This window comes from Canis lupus, chromosome 23 (genome assembly GCF_048164855.1).
Source record: "Canis lupus baileyi chromosome 23, mCanLup2.hap1, whole genome shotgun sequence".
NCBI lineage: Eukaryota > Metazoa > Chordata > Mammalia > Carnivora > Canidae > Canis > Canis lupus.
Genome location: NC_132860.1, coordinates 13,057,361 through 13,072,329, shown reverse-complemented (window position 1 = coordinate 13,072,329; position 14,969 = coordinate 13,057,361). Strand labels below are relative to the sequence as shown.

Genomic DNA, 14,969 nt, shown 5'->3' with positions numbered 1-14,969 from the left:
CCGTGTTTCTACCCTTTTCATATAGACACTTCGGAGTGATTCTTGCTAGAATCACTTGCTAGAAGTAAGTCATATTGCTTCTATCCTCTGCTCAAAACCTTCCACAGATTCCCCATCTCACTTAGAGTCAAAGTCTTCAGGGTAGCTGAAGAGGTACTGCATGATCTGACCCCATATCATTTCTCTCATCTCCCCACCTGCCTAACTAACCCACTGCCTATTCCATTCCCAGCTTCCTCAGGGCCTTGGAACTGTGTTCTCTGCCTACAATGCTATGCCCCCAATTCCTGCACGCCTGACTCCTCTCCCTTCCTTCAGAATTCTGATGCAACATCACCTTCTCAGGACAGTCTTCTGAGTATTGTACACAAAATGACATCCCTCTCTGAACACTCTCCATCCACCTTATTTGGCCTTATTTAACCCAAAAGTTTTATCACCGTGTGAGATATTATATATCTATAGGGGGGTTTTGCTCACTGTAATTCCACTAGCATGTCACTCAATGAAGGAAGTTAGATTTTTCTCAACCTATATCCCTGGAGCATAGAAAAAAATCTAGAATAGTGTAACCCTTCAATGACTATTTGTTGGCTGAATAAGTAAATTAGGAAACTCTGTAAGTTTTACTCTGACTTTATCTTTAACCATGCATCATGTTCTGAGATGTGAAGTTCCCATTTTAAAAATTGTCTTTAACTTTTCTTTTGATATCTTCTTTAATGCAAAGTAATTTAGTAGAGAAATCTCAAATTTAAAATAGCTTTTAAGATTACCCTTCAGTGATTTAGTTCCAGGTTTTCTTGCATTGAGGTTTGATAGACAGTGATCTTTAGAATTTTTTGCTTGGGAAATTTATTGAGATTTTCTATCAGGCTTATTATGTGATCCTTTCCCACAAATGTTTTAAAGATAACAGAAAATATTTTGAGTACTTTTCCTGGGGTAAAAACTTTTATACCAATAACTAGCTAGCTAGCTACGGATATGTAATTAAAGCAAATAATTATATATTCTGTTTGCCTGTGTAGTTAATCTTGCAAAGACAAAGAGAAGGCAATACATTTTCTAAGTATTATTTAATTTCTGTGAATTATCCCTGGTATACTCCTAAAAATACTTAGTTTACATATGATAATTTTTTCTTAGTTTTAAAAGCAACATTCATGAGGTAAAAATTATATAATATAAAATTATACACATGAATTATACTTCCATGAGTTTTAGTGCAAGTGTTCCATAAAACTGATATCATTATCACCACAACAAAAGATAGAAAATATCTCCATCATCCCAGAACAGTTCTGATGCCACTTTGAAGTCCATATCTCCCAAAGCCCTATTCCTCATCCAATCACTGATTGATTTCTATCACTGTTGATTCATTTTTCCATAGGCAGATAATATGTACTCTCTTGCATCTAGCCTCTTTCTGTCAGCATAATACTTGGGAGATTTATATACATTGTTGCATGTATCACATACAACTATTGGGGGGGCATTAAATGGGTATTAATTGGCTCTTAATGCCCAAGGACTGGGGTGAAAGAGTTAAGTAGTATTTCATTACATACCAAAATTCATTGAGTGGACACGTATTATTTCCAGTTTCAGTTGTTATGTATGACACTTTTATGAACATTCATGTACACATGCTTCTATGACAGGTCACAGTCTTTTCTCTTGGATAAGTAGCAAGACATTACATGGCAAATGCCTATTTTAACTAAATTGACTGTGCTGGTTTACAAATGGCTACGCCATTTTATGCTCTCATGTCAAGCAGCAGAAATTTATAATCATTTGCCCTGTTCCCCACATCCTTGACAAGGCTTGATATTCTCAGCCTTCTCAATTTTAGCCATTCTTACAATACTGTGGCAGTACCTCATTATAGATTTTAATATTTATTCCCCTAATGATTGGTGATAATTGAGGATCTTTTCATGTACTATTTTAAAAATAGATTTTATTTATTTATTCATGAGAGAGAGAGACAGAGACAGAGACAGAGAGAGGCAGAGACAGAGACATAGGTAGAGGGAGATGCAGGCTCCCTATGGGGAGCCTGATGTAGGACTCAACCCCAATCTGGGATACAACCTGAACCCAAGGGTGATGCTCAACCACTAAGGCACCCAGGTATTCCCTTGACTTGTTTTTTTTTTTTTTAAGATTTTATTTATTTATTCATGAGATGCACACAGAGAGACACAGAGACATACTCAGAAGGAGAAGCAGGCTCCCTGTGGGGAACCTGATGTGGGACTTGATCCCAGGATCCCAGCATCATGCCCTGAGCTAAAGGCAGATGCTCAATCACTGAGCCACCCAAGCATCCCTTGACTTATTTTTTTATGAGCTATCTTATCAGCTGAATCCAGTCTACAAATTTATCTATTCATTCTCTAGAATATATATAGCTTAATGAGAAGGCTCTAATTATTTGGATTCTTAGATATTTTTGCTCTGTTCTCGAAACTCCTCTGGATATTCCTGTAGCAGTTGCTGCTACATGTAAATGATGGATAGAGCTAACAAATATTTTGTGTTTGTCTTTGGTAGGGCCCTGTGTCAAGCACTATCCATCTGGGTGTCATCTCTCTTCATCAAGCTTGCCAGGACAATGATAAGATTATTTTTTTTCCATAAAGGCAATGGGGTAGGTACTCTAGAGACTTCCTGGAGAGTTCACTTGTTCTGTAGTTCTAGGAAGGTTATAGAAGTGTTTTCTTGCCTACTAAAAGTAGCCAACAATGACCAAATCCTATACAAAATAATTAATGTAGTCCACAAAGCTTTGTATGATGTAGCACCTATTGTTCCAGCACAATTCTCACCATGCCTTCCTTCCCACTTCAGTGTTACACTGGTATCCTTTCAGTTTTGTCAAAATCTCCATTTCCTCCTACCATGGGGACTTTTCACATGCCATTTCCTTATTCCAGAATCCCCTTATCTGTTTTTTAAAAGATTTTATTAAATAAAATATTTTTTTTAAAATAAAGATTTTATTTATTTATTCATGAGAGACACACACAGAGAGAAGCAGAGACATAGGCAGAGTGAGAAACAGGTTCCCCACAAGGAGCCTGATGTGGGACTCTATCCCAGACTCAGAATCACATCCTGAGCTGAAGGTAGACGCTCAACCGCTGAGCCACTCAGGTGTCCCCCCATATCTTCTTTATTCTTGGTTGACTCTTACTAATCTTTTAGATCTCAGCTAAGTGTTGTTTCCTCAGAGAAGTTTTCCCAGATAACTACCCCCTGAGTCTAGGTTATAGTTCTTTCTTATTTGATATCAATAAGTGGATGTACCTTTCCTTCAGTTCACCATTTCAGTTTTAATTTATATATTTATTAGTGTGAATATTTGATTAATGTCTACTCCTCCTTAGGTTTACAGTTCCATTTGCACAGGGACTGCATTTTGCTCTCCTTGTAACACTTAACATAGAATCAAGCATAGTAGGTGCTCAATAAGTGTTTATGGCATGAAGGAAGGGGGCAATTAGAACTCATTTTGATTAAAAGTATCCTTTGAATAACACAGTAGGTTATATCCTAACCTAATATAGACACTAAAGTTTTCCTAGGAATGACATATTATATTAAAACTCTAAAAATGAACAGGATTATGTCCAAAGAACAAAACAGCTGGAGAAGTAAGAAATAATGAGATTGAATAAGCTCATCAGTCATTGGATTAGGTCTAGTCAATTATTTCTTCTCTGCAGATGAGAACATTTGGTCCTTCTGTCCAAATATAGGAAGTTACTGCAGATCCCATGAAGAATGCTAGGAGCTTTAAAACTGAATAGGAAATGAGCTTATGGGATCCCTGGGTGGCGCAGCGGTTTAGCGCCTGCCTTTGGCCCAGGGCATGATCCTGGAGACCCGGGATCGAATCCCACGTCGGGCTCCCGGTGCATGGAGCCTGCTTCTCCCTCTGCCTGTGTCTCTGCCTCTCTCTCTCTCTCTCACTGTGTGCCTATCATAAATAAAAAATAAAAAAAAAAAATTTAAAAAAAAAAAAAAAAAAAGGAAATGAGCTTATAATGTGGCAGGTGGATGCCACACATCTCCTGTGAGATTGCCAGATCTTTTTCAGAGTATCACTGAGAAAGACCACCTTTGCTGGAGCGTGCCTCCTCAATCACTTATGACTAGATGTCTGGAAGTAACAGAACATCCAGGGGCCACAAGTGAGGATTTGAAAAAGAGAAGTGGTGCCAAATCAGAGCAGGATCAGTTAAGGCTACTTGTCCCTTAGCCTTGAAGATTTGGCCAAGGATATGTCCTAGGAATGCAAAGGTAACTCCACAGTACCCTAGAGAAACCAGAAAGCAGTGTCACATACAACAGACCTGGGAAGCTGATAAGGAATGTTGGGGCTGTCTGTAAGGCAGGTATGAAATCTAGGAGATGGTGCTAGGTTAGGCTGATTCCAAGAGTGATCAAATAATTCACCCGCATCCAGACTCCAATGCTTAAGCCCCAGACACTAATGTGATGGTATTTTTAGATGGGGCCTTTGGGAAATAATTAGGTTTAGATGAAGTCATGAGTGTAGGGCCCTCATAATGGGATTAGTAGCCTTTTACGAAGAGATACCAGAGTTGCATGCACTACCTCCCCATTCTGTACCATTTGAGCATGCAATGAGAAGGCAGCTTCCAGCAAGCCAGGTGAGAGACATCACAAGAACCTGACTGTACTGTTACTCTGATCTCCAATTTCTAGCCTATGTAACTAAGAAAATAAATGTCTCCTGTTTAAGCCAGCCAGTTTATGTATAATGGCATGGCAGGCTGCAACTAATACAGTGGTAATACAGAGGCAAACAGGAAACACATGGTCCCTACTCTCATTGGTGGGTAAATAGAGAAGATATCAAACAATCTCATAAAATATAACTAATAACAGGTACATACAATGCAGCACAGGTATATTTAACAAAGATGTAGCCTCGCCAGAACTAGGGAAAAAGCTGCCTTAAGAAAGAAACTTTAAGGGACGCCTAGGTGGCTCAGCGGTTGAGCATCTGCCTTTGGCTCAGGGCGTGATCCTGGTCCGGGGATTGAGTCCTGCATCGGGCTCCCTGTGAGGAGCCTGCTTCTCCGTCTATCTCTCTGCTTCTCTCTCTGTGTCTCTCATGAATAAATAAATAAATAAAATCTTTAAAAAAAAAAAAAGGAAAGAAACTTAAAAAAAACTTTAATTAAAGATCTGAAGATTGAAAGGCTATGGTGGGGGTAGGGGAATTAAGGGGCACTCAAGCATAAAGCCCAGGGGCATAAAGTCATAGCATCCATGGCATGATGGAACCTGCTCACACCAGCTTATGTAAGCCATTGTTAGCATCTCTTCTCGACTTTGTGTTCAGTGATAGCTCATTGGGAGCTGGAAACCAGACATAGTGGGAGTATTTTTTACACAGAGGAATTTTGCAAACACTACAAATCAGGCCTTTTCTTTCCTGACAGTTACCAGTTGTTAAATATTTACCACAGACAACTATAAAGCATGTTGAAGAAACAGAGTATAGCAAAGTTGAGACAGAGAGTAAGAGATAATGTGGAAAGAGAGGAGGCTAAAAATAAGACTTTTATGGATGTGCCTGATCATCAGTTTCTTAAAAAAAAAATATGCTCAGTTTTTACAACCAACGATGAGAATGACGAGGTAATAGAGTGTCTTGTAGGCAATAGTAAGAGGTTGGGAGCTTGGTATCTATATTAAGATCAAAGGTGGGGGAAGGATTCTGGAAAGACGGCATAGTAGGAACCAAATGGCATCATCCACCCACCTAGACAAAACTGCACTTGAAGAATCTGTCTATTTTGAAACTCTGGAGTCTACTGAAGGCTACCAATATCCCAGAGAAGGCTTGGTCAGTAAATTGCAGTTAATTTTGGTCAATTTTGGCTCTTATCACAATAGCAGTTATGCTTCTCCTCTTCTTATAGCCTTATGCCAGGCAGCTGTGCAGATGTTCTTGGAGCAGGTTGCACCACAGCTTGTGGGAGCCAGGGTAAGCTAAAAGGACCCTGTTCTCCAAACACTGCAAACATGTTCTCTGATAGCTGCTTCTGATCGCTGAGGGCACACACACAGTCAGGCAGTCATTACTGTTGTAAGCCATAGGCATCTCCAGCTAAAGTTACTTCCAGTGGATTTAATGGGCCAGCTGCCTTTTCCCCACTAATTCATCTTATTTTGCCCTTATGGGAGCCGGACATAAATGCCAGGATATTTTTTAAAAAGCAGAATAAGTATGAAAGAAAATAAGAGACCGTGTATCCCCAGGGAAAGGCTTAGAAAAGACCTGAGAAGACCTTAAATTTACACCTAATGCTGGTGTTGGCACAGAGACAGCCTACCACAATCAAAATAACAAGAACAATAAACAAAAATAACATAAAAACAGCCAACCCTGTAGAAGGTAGGGAATCTAATCTTCAAAATTTTCACATTATTAGATTCAAATGTCTAGTTTCAACAAAAAATTATGAGGCATACAAAGAAAAAGGAAGGTGTTGCTCACTCAAAGGAAAACAAAACAAAACAATAGGAATTGTCCCTGGAAAAGACCTGATGGTTGATCTACTAGACAAAGACTTTTTAAAAACTATCTCAAAGATGCTCAAAGAACTAAAGAATCAAGAAAACAATGTATAAACAAAGAAAACTTTAAAAAAATGAAATTCAGAAGCTTAAAAATACAATGACTGAAAAAAACTCACTAGAGGGATTCGAAAACATTTGAGCAGGCAAAAGGAAGAATAAGTAGACATGAAGATATGAAAATGGAAATTACTGAAGCTGAGGAGCAGGAAGAAAAAGACTGGAGAAAAGTGAGTGGAGCCTATAGGACCTGTGGCAAACCATCAAACAGACCAAAATGCACATTGTTAGTGTCCTAGAAGGAGAAGAGAGAGACAGAGAAGGGGGTAGAGAGAATATCTGAAGGAATAATGCTTGAAAATTTTCTAAATTTTTTGAGATATTAACACAGCCAAGAAGTTCAACAAACTTCAATAAGATGAATTAAAAAGGCCCACATCAAGATATATTATAATCATATAACTTTCATATAGTTTATAATCATATAAACTTTTGTTTTTAAAAATTTTTATGTATTTATTTTTTACGATTTTATTTATTTATTCATGAGAGACACAGAGAGAGTGAGAAGCAGGCTCCATGCAGGGAGCCTGATGCGGGACTCCATCCCAGGACTCCAGGATCACACCCTGGGCCAAAGGCAGGCACCAAACCGCTGAGCCACTGGGATCCCAAACTTTCGAACACCAAACACAAAGAGAGAATTTTTAAAAGAGTAAGAGAGAAGCAACTTGTCACATACAAGGGATCTTTAAATAGAGTATCATATTTCTCATCAGAAACTTTGGAGGCCATTGCACCCCTATGTTTACTGCAGCATTATTTACAATAGGCCAGATATGGAAGCAACCTAACTGTCCACTGAGATGAATGGATGAAGATGTAATATATATACACAATGTAGTATTACACAGCATTAGAAAGGATAAGGTCATATAATCTGCAAAAACATGAATAGATCTAGAGGCTGTTAGGCGAGGTAAAATGTGTCAGAGAAAGACAAATACCATATGATTTCATTCATATGTGGAATCTAAAACAGAATGAATAAACAAAAAGTAGGGGATCCCTGGGTGGCTCAGCCTTTGGCTCAGGGCATGATTCTGGAGTCCCAGGATTGAGTCCCGCATCAGGCTCCCTGCATGGAGCCTGCTTCTCCCTCTGCCTGTGTCTCTACCTCTCTCTCTCTCTCTCTGTCTCTGTCTGTCATGAATAAATAAATAAAATCTTTAAAAAAAATAAAAAAAACCCAAAAAGCAGAATCAGACCTACAAATACAGAGAACAAACTGATGGTTGCCAGAAGAGAGGGTGTTGGGGGCTGGGCAAAATGGGTAAAAGGGAGTAGGAAGTACAGGCTTCCAATTATGGAATGAATAAGAGGCACACATAAGGAATATAGTTATTGATATTGTAATAGTGCTGAATGGTGACAGATGGTGACTGGATTTGTGGTGAATGTAGCATAATGTATAAACTTTTCCAATCACTATATTGTATAACTGTAACTTATGTATATGTGTCAACTATAATCAAAAAAAGAAAGAAAAAGGACATTTTGGAGGCCAGAAGACAATGGGATGATATATAAAAATCACTTTAAAAAAACTGTTGACAAAGAATTTAGTATCTGGCAAAACTGTCTTTCAAAAGTGAGAAAGAAATTAAGACCTACCCAGATCAACAAAAGCTGAAGGAGCTCATTACCACTAGCTCTACCCTACAAGAAATGCTTAAGGGTGTCCTCCAGAGGGAAATAAGAGGACACTAGACAGTAACTCAACACCATAAAAAGAAATAAAGATCTCAGTGAAGGTAAATGCATACACAATAATAAAAATATAATTTGAACAATGAATTATAGCTCCAATTTTACTTTTTACATGATTTAAGAGACTAATATATTTTTTAATTAAAAAAATAAAATAAAAGGGGGACCATCTGTGGTAAGCCATGGCCAATGGCCAAGTGTAGAAGAGTACAGGTATGCCTGACAACAGGTGTATCAGTCAGGGTTCTCCAGAGAAAGAGAAAAACAGAGGCTGAAAGAGATGTTATTTATAATATATATATATTTTTTTTAACAAAATATATTTATAGATGTAAATTATAATTAGCTGAGTCCTCTGCTCGGGGTCTCACCAGGCTGCATTCAAGGTACAGGCTAGAGCTGCAGTCTCATCTGAGGCTCACTGTCCTCTTCTAAGCTCATGTTGGTTGTTAGCAGAATGTATTTCTCCAAATCCACAGAACCCACAGCGGCTCACTTTTTCAAGGCCAGCAGGGGATTATCTCTCTTCAGAAAAGACCTAGTTTCTCTTTTAAGCATTTTCACCTAAGTAAGTCAAACCCACCTATGGTAATCTCACTTTTGATCAACACAAAATCAAACGGATTTGGAACTTTAATTACGTATGAAAAATCTTTTTACTTTGACATCTAAGGTGACCTAATCATAGAAGTGACATCCACTGGGCCATCTGGGTGGCTCAGTCAGTTAAGCGTCTGCCTTTGGCCCAGGGGCCTGGGATGGAGCCTCGCATCATGCTCTCTGCTTAGTGGGGAGCATGCCTCTCCTTCTCTCTCTCTGCCATTCCCCCTGCTTATGCTGACTCTCTATCTCTCTATCAAATAAATAAAATCTTTAAAGAAAAGGACATCCATCATATTCATAGGTCCTTCTCTAGTCAAGTGGAAGGGACTGTGCAGTGGTATATCTGAGAGTGGGAATCTTGGGGACTATATCAGAATTCCACCTTTGATTCCCAGTGATTCATGCCCTGCTTACAGGCAAAATACATTCACTGTCTTCCCATGTTTCCAAGAATCTCATTCCATAAGCTCAATGTCCAAAATTCTATCCAAATCAATTCCAGGTGTAGATGAGGTTCCTGGATATAATCCATAGAGTAGAACTCCTGGGGCAATTACTTTCCATTTGTGGATATGTGAAATTAGAGACAGCTCCTTACACACCCAACATACAATGATGGGACAGACATAGGGTATCAGCTATAGACATTACAGTTCAAAAGGGATGGGAAATGGAAGTTAAAAAGAAGTAACTGGTTAGTACATAGTAATTGTAAAATCCACTGGGCAAGTATCTCTTGATTAAGTTTCAAGGCCTGAGAACAATCTTTCCTGGTTCTCAGCTCTGCCCTCTGAATCATCCTTCCTTTTTCATGAAAGATAACACATTGGCAGCTCTGTGATTTTGTAAGTTGGCTTCTAACCAGTAGAATTTGTGGGTCTAACAGCCTCATTTAATTTTGTACTTTTTTTTGTAGCTTTTAGTCCAAATTGGTACTGTTTCTGCTAAAACACCCCCCCCCCCCAAGAATCTTGAAAGGTTTCACAGAGATTTGCTCCCTGTGGAAAAGGACACACCCAAAAATCTTTTCAAGAAAATTCATTTTCTATCCTTGGCTCCTGTTGAAATAGTTTAGGAACAATGTTCTTTAGTCTCCTGAAGACCCTCTGATTTGACTGAAATGATCTGTGAAATGATCTGTTGAAAGAACAGTTTGAAGACTCTGATCTTTTGATCTTTTTTAGATTTTAGCAAAAATGCTATAATGACTTCAGCCTTTTCTCTAGAGCATGTTTTCCTAAGAATGAATCTCTTAATTTTAGCAACTTCTGCTATCTAGAGACACTAAGATTTTTTTCAAAATCAGTAGATGTGGGTTCCTTTTTGCCCAAGTGTTTTAAGAGTTCTTCTTTCAATTTCTCTCTTCTCAAATTTTAATACAAACAGGAAAAAACCAGGTGGCACTTTCAACACTTTGCTTGGAAATCTTTAGCTATATACTGAAGTTCATCACTTACAATTTCTCCTATTAACATAACCGCAGGAGACAATTGTGTTAAGTTTCTGTCACTATATAGAAAGAACTCCTCTTCCCCAGTTCCCAATAACATATTCTTTGCTTCCTTCCCAGTTCTCACCAGCAGCGCTCTTAATGTCCAGATTTCTACTACAGTCTGCTTAGTGAAGTTTGAACTTCCTCATGCATGCTTTTGAAAACTTTTCCAGCCAGAACCTATTCTCTGGTTCTACAAGTACTCTCATATTCCTATGTATTTGTTACAACATGATCTCACCTCTAGATCCTAACATCTGTGTTTATTACCTATTGCTGCATAACAAATTATCACAAACTTACCAGTTTAAAAAAACATACATTCCCACAACTATTGCCTTAGTTCCAGCCCTCATTCACTTCACGCCTGGATTATTGTAATAACTTCCTCCTGGCTTCTTGTTGTGGTCTGGCTCTGTCCCATTTGGTCCACCCTCTTCACTTAAATGAGACAGTATGATCTTATTGCTCCTATACTTAAAGAACTCCTATAGTTCTTACTGTCTACAGTCTTTCACATAGCATAAGAGATTTTTCACAATATGGTCCTAGCCTATATTTTCAACCTGTGTTGATCCATTTTTCCAATACTACTACTTACTATTCTCCAAATATACTGTTCATGGCCCCAAGTCTTTATGTTATCTCCCCTGCCTTGTCTTCTTTCCTCATCTGCTCAGCAAAGTCTTCTCTGTCCTTCTTTACCCAGTGTATATGGAATCCCTCTGTGATGCTTGCAATAACACCCTCCCTTTTCACTCAGCTAGGCAGAATTGTTCCTTCTTTTGTACTCTACAAATTCATGTCTCAAAATGTGATCCATGTGCAGCACTGGCATCCCTAGATGACTCATATGAATTATGAGTCATATCATTATGTTAAAATATAGATTCTAAATCAGTAGATCTGAGCTGGGAACAAACACCCCAATGATGCCAATGCTGCTGATATAAAGACCACACTTAGAGCAGCAAGGTTAACGGCATTTTTATTATAGTTCTGAATACATGATAGTTAACACCTCTGTCTTTTCTCTTATATTCTAAGTGTCTTTAAAGGCAGGGGTTGTTTATCTCTTTTTTCTTTGCCAGTCTCCAGAGTGCCTCGCAAGCACTCAGCAGTTGGAGGATGATAATAACTTAATACCTGTGCTTTACAGAAAAGAGTGATGTACAGATCCCTTATACAAGCTGTTAGCATTAAATGTACCTGTTTGAGACTGTGCACTAAGCTTGGAAGGAGAGGTGGTCAGGGATAGGAAAAAGGGCTCTAAGGCCAATCCTTTAGATGAAGATTCAGAAGAGAGTCTAGATCAAGATGGATCTTTTTTGTTGTTCTTTGTTTTTGTATTCAAGTATCTAAGTCCTTCTTTTCACATTAAACAAAAAGACTAAGATCAGTGATAACTCATCTTTAACACCTAACACTGGTGATGATCCCTTTCTTTTCTTCAATTTTTCATTATGGTAAAAATACACATAACATAAAATTTACCATCTTAATCATTTTTAAGTGTACAGTCAGTGGTATTATAGACATTCATTATGTTGTACAACCTCCACCACTATCCATCTCCATAACTCTTTTCATTTTGCAAACTGAAACTGTACCAATTAAACACTAACTCTCCGTTTCCTCCTTCTCCCAGCCCCTGGCAACTGCCTGAAAACTGGCTGTCTTCCTTTCAAGACTTATTAAGGATAACTGAAGTCACAGACTGCATGAAAGTAGCCGTTATTTGAAGTGATTGTCATTTCTCATAAGCAGTTTTAAAGTCCAAGTTTTCTTTTCTGTGAACACACAACTCCAAATTATGAAAATAGTGGAAAATAAGATTCTATTTATAAGTCAGTCCTATAAACAGACTTCCACAACCTTCCAGAAGTACATAAGAGGAAAACAGAAAACAACAGCGTACAGATGATAATTTCCTCCTACTTCCAAAAAAAAAGGCATAGTATTTTAACAACAAATGCTAACTTTCAGACTTTGTCATAATTAGGAACCACCTCTAAGATAATGGGAGACCTTTAGGGGTATTTCACAACTAGGATAAAGATCAATGCTACCATAGCTTATAGAGTTATTATGTTTGGGGGTTATCAACTTAAGTCTAAGGCAGAGCCAGGCAAACATATCCCCTCTTTTTCCTTTGCCCTCCTTACAACTAATAACACAGTTTATCCCTATTCAATTTTACCACTCCAATAAAGAGCCCTCTTTGTAAAGAACCACAGTTGCCTCAAATAGTTGTACCAGCAATGAAAGTGATTATTTGTACCAAATTCTTGTCCATCGTACTGGATCTACTTATCCCAAGATAACAGTCTTCCAACACATTTATAATTTAATTCATAATCTGTTATGATGGGAAATTTATACCCTCCCCCGCAAGACTGTTCACAGTAAACACTTATTTCCTTTCAGTTAAAACATTTACATATGGGAAACTTAGTTTCCTTTCCTGCAAGAAATGATTTCAAATAACTGGTTTAAAAATACTTTAAAAAATTTGTTGGCCTAATGATTAATAACCCAGTTATTGTTCTATGTCATATTCTATAATTATGTTCTATAATTAATAACCCACAATGTTTGTGTGTGTTTTTAAATATTTTATTTATTTATTCATGAGAGACACAGAGAGAGAGAGAGGCAGAGACACAGGCAGAGGGAGAAGCAGGCTGCATGCAGGGAGCCTGACATGGGACTCGACCCCGGGGACCCCAGGGTCAGGCCCTGGGCCAAAGGTGGCGCTAAACCGCTGAGCCACCTGGGCTGCCCTCCTAACCCGAACATTTGAATAGCACTTTACTGTTTTCAGTTATCCTTCTCATTACGCACATGAGGAAAAATTAAAATTCAGAGAAGGCCAAGTTTCCTCAACCTCTAGTCTCATGCTTCCTTATGATTTCCTCTAGAATATGATGCTTTGTGCCAACACACCAGAGGTCAAATACAGTAAAATGGAAATAACAGAAATACTCAGTTCTTAGGGAACTGGAAAGTGGACCATAAAATCTAAGAATGGTGTGCGCTTAACCAAAAAGTCCGGCTTCCCCGGCGACATAAACCATAAGTAAGCTTCCGCAGAAACCTAAGATAATTCTGGTAAACTTTGGGTCAGATAAAGATTGAAGCCTCCACCTGCAATACCACAATTGCCAAACAGCAACGCTATCCTATTCCTCCAAAGCGCTCACAATTTGTGGCCGATACGTAAGATTTGCTCTCTCTCGCTGGGTTCTAATTCCCTAAAAGCGGGCGGTGTCGGGCCTTCCTCACCTCACCTTCAGCACCTTGCAGGGCCTGGCTCGTGGCTGCACAGGAATGAATGGATTCAAAGCAAAACAGGTGAGCTCGGCCAGTGCCCTGGTAACGTGTCCCTCCTTCCGAGGTCTGGACGCCCTCGCAGTCACACGCCTGAGTGCCCCCCGCCCCCGGTCCCCCTGAGGGAGCAGCGAGGTGGCTGCTGCGTGCAAGTCCCTCACCTCAGCTTACCTTCTCTGCACAGCGGGAAAGACCGGAAGTAGGTCTGCGGTGAGATTACAGGTGAGCCTCACCTCAGGAGGGAGGCTGGCCCGGGCCACACAGTCCGTGTCCGCCATGCGGACGCTCCCGACCACCAGGCCGCCACTGGGCCCTGCGCTGTGGGCCTCCGCACCCGTATTTGGTCACTAACTCCTTCATTCTTCCATGATTATTTTCCAGAGCCCCTCCCGGCCAGGCCCTTCACCTGCGCTTTCTGTTCCTCACCGGAAACACCTTGACCTCAGGTACAAACATCCAAGAATGTCCTCTTGAACATCGATTTGATTCTGGAGTCCGGACGCCTCGTTGCCCCCAAGAAGCCGTGGGTGGAATCTGACTCCCGAGGCAGGCCGCCTCCCCAGCCAAGAAGACGGCTCCAGGGCCCCTGCGGCTGAGGGGAGCGCCGGTCGCCTACACGCCGCATTCCGGCGCGGCCAGGCAGCATTGCATCATTGCGCAGGCGCAGGAGCACTGTGCGCCCCGCGGGGCCGGGGCCTACTGCGCAGGCGCCGGAGCACTGCCCTCTTGGGCGGGAAGTTTGAACGACGATCCACCAGGGCGTCGGGCAGGTGGGGCGGCCCTACCGGGCGGGGTTCTGCAGGCCGGGGCATGGTTTTAAGAACGTCTCCCCCCAACCTGGTAGCGGATATCCCTCCAAATCTCTAGTACGGTACATGGAAGGGGGTCCCGACGGCTCGGGCCCAGCGGCGGCCGTGCAGCCCGCCCCGGAGGAAGGCCCGGGGACCCCCAGCCCGTCGGGCTGTACCTCGCGGTACACCCGGCTCTGCTTTCTCATGTAGACGTGGGCGAGCTCGCCCGAGGCCGCCAGCGAGTAGATGTTGCTGGTAAACGGTAGCCTCGATGCCCCGGTTCACAGAGGAGCGGAAAGAGCGTGGCCCCAAGAAGAACCCCTGCGCCCGGCTCAGCTCCCAGAGGGCCCGAA

At 40.6% G+C, this 14,969-nt stretch overlaps 1 pseudogene; it reads right to left on the bottom strand.

The window, feature by feature from the left end:
- LOC140614745 (nucleolar and spindle-associated protein 1-like) overlaps positions 1–14,458 on the bottom strand; it is a 147,975-nt pseudogene extending 133,517 nt beyond the window's left edge.
- Positions 14,459–14,969: the final 511 nt, after the last annotated feature.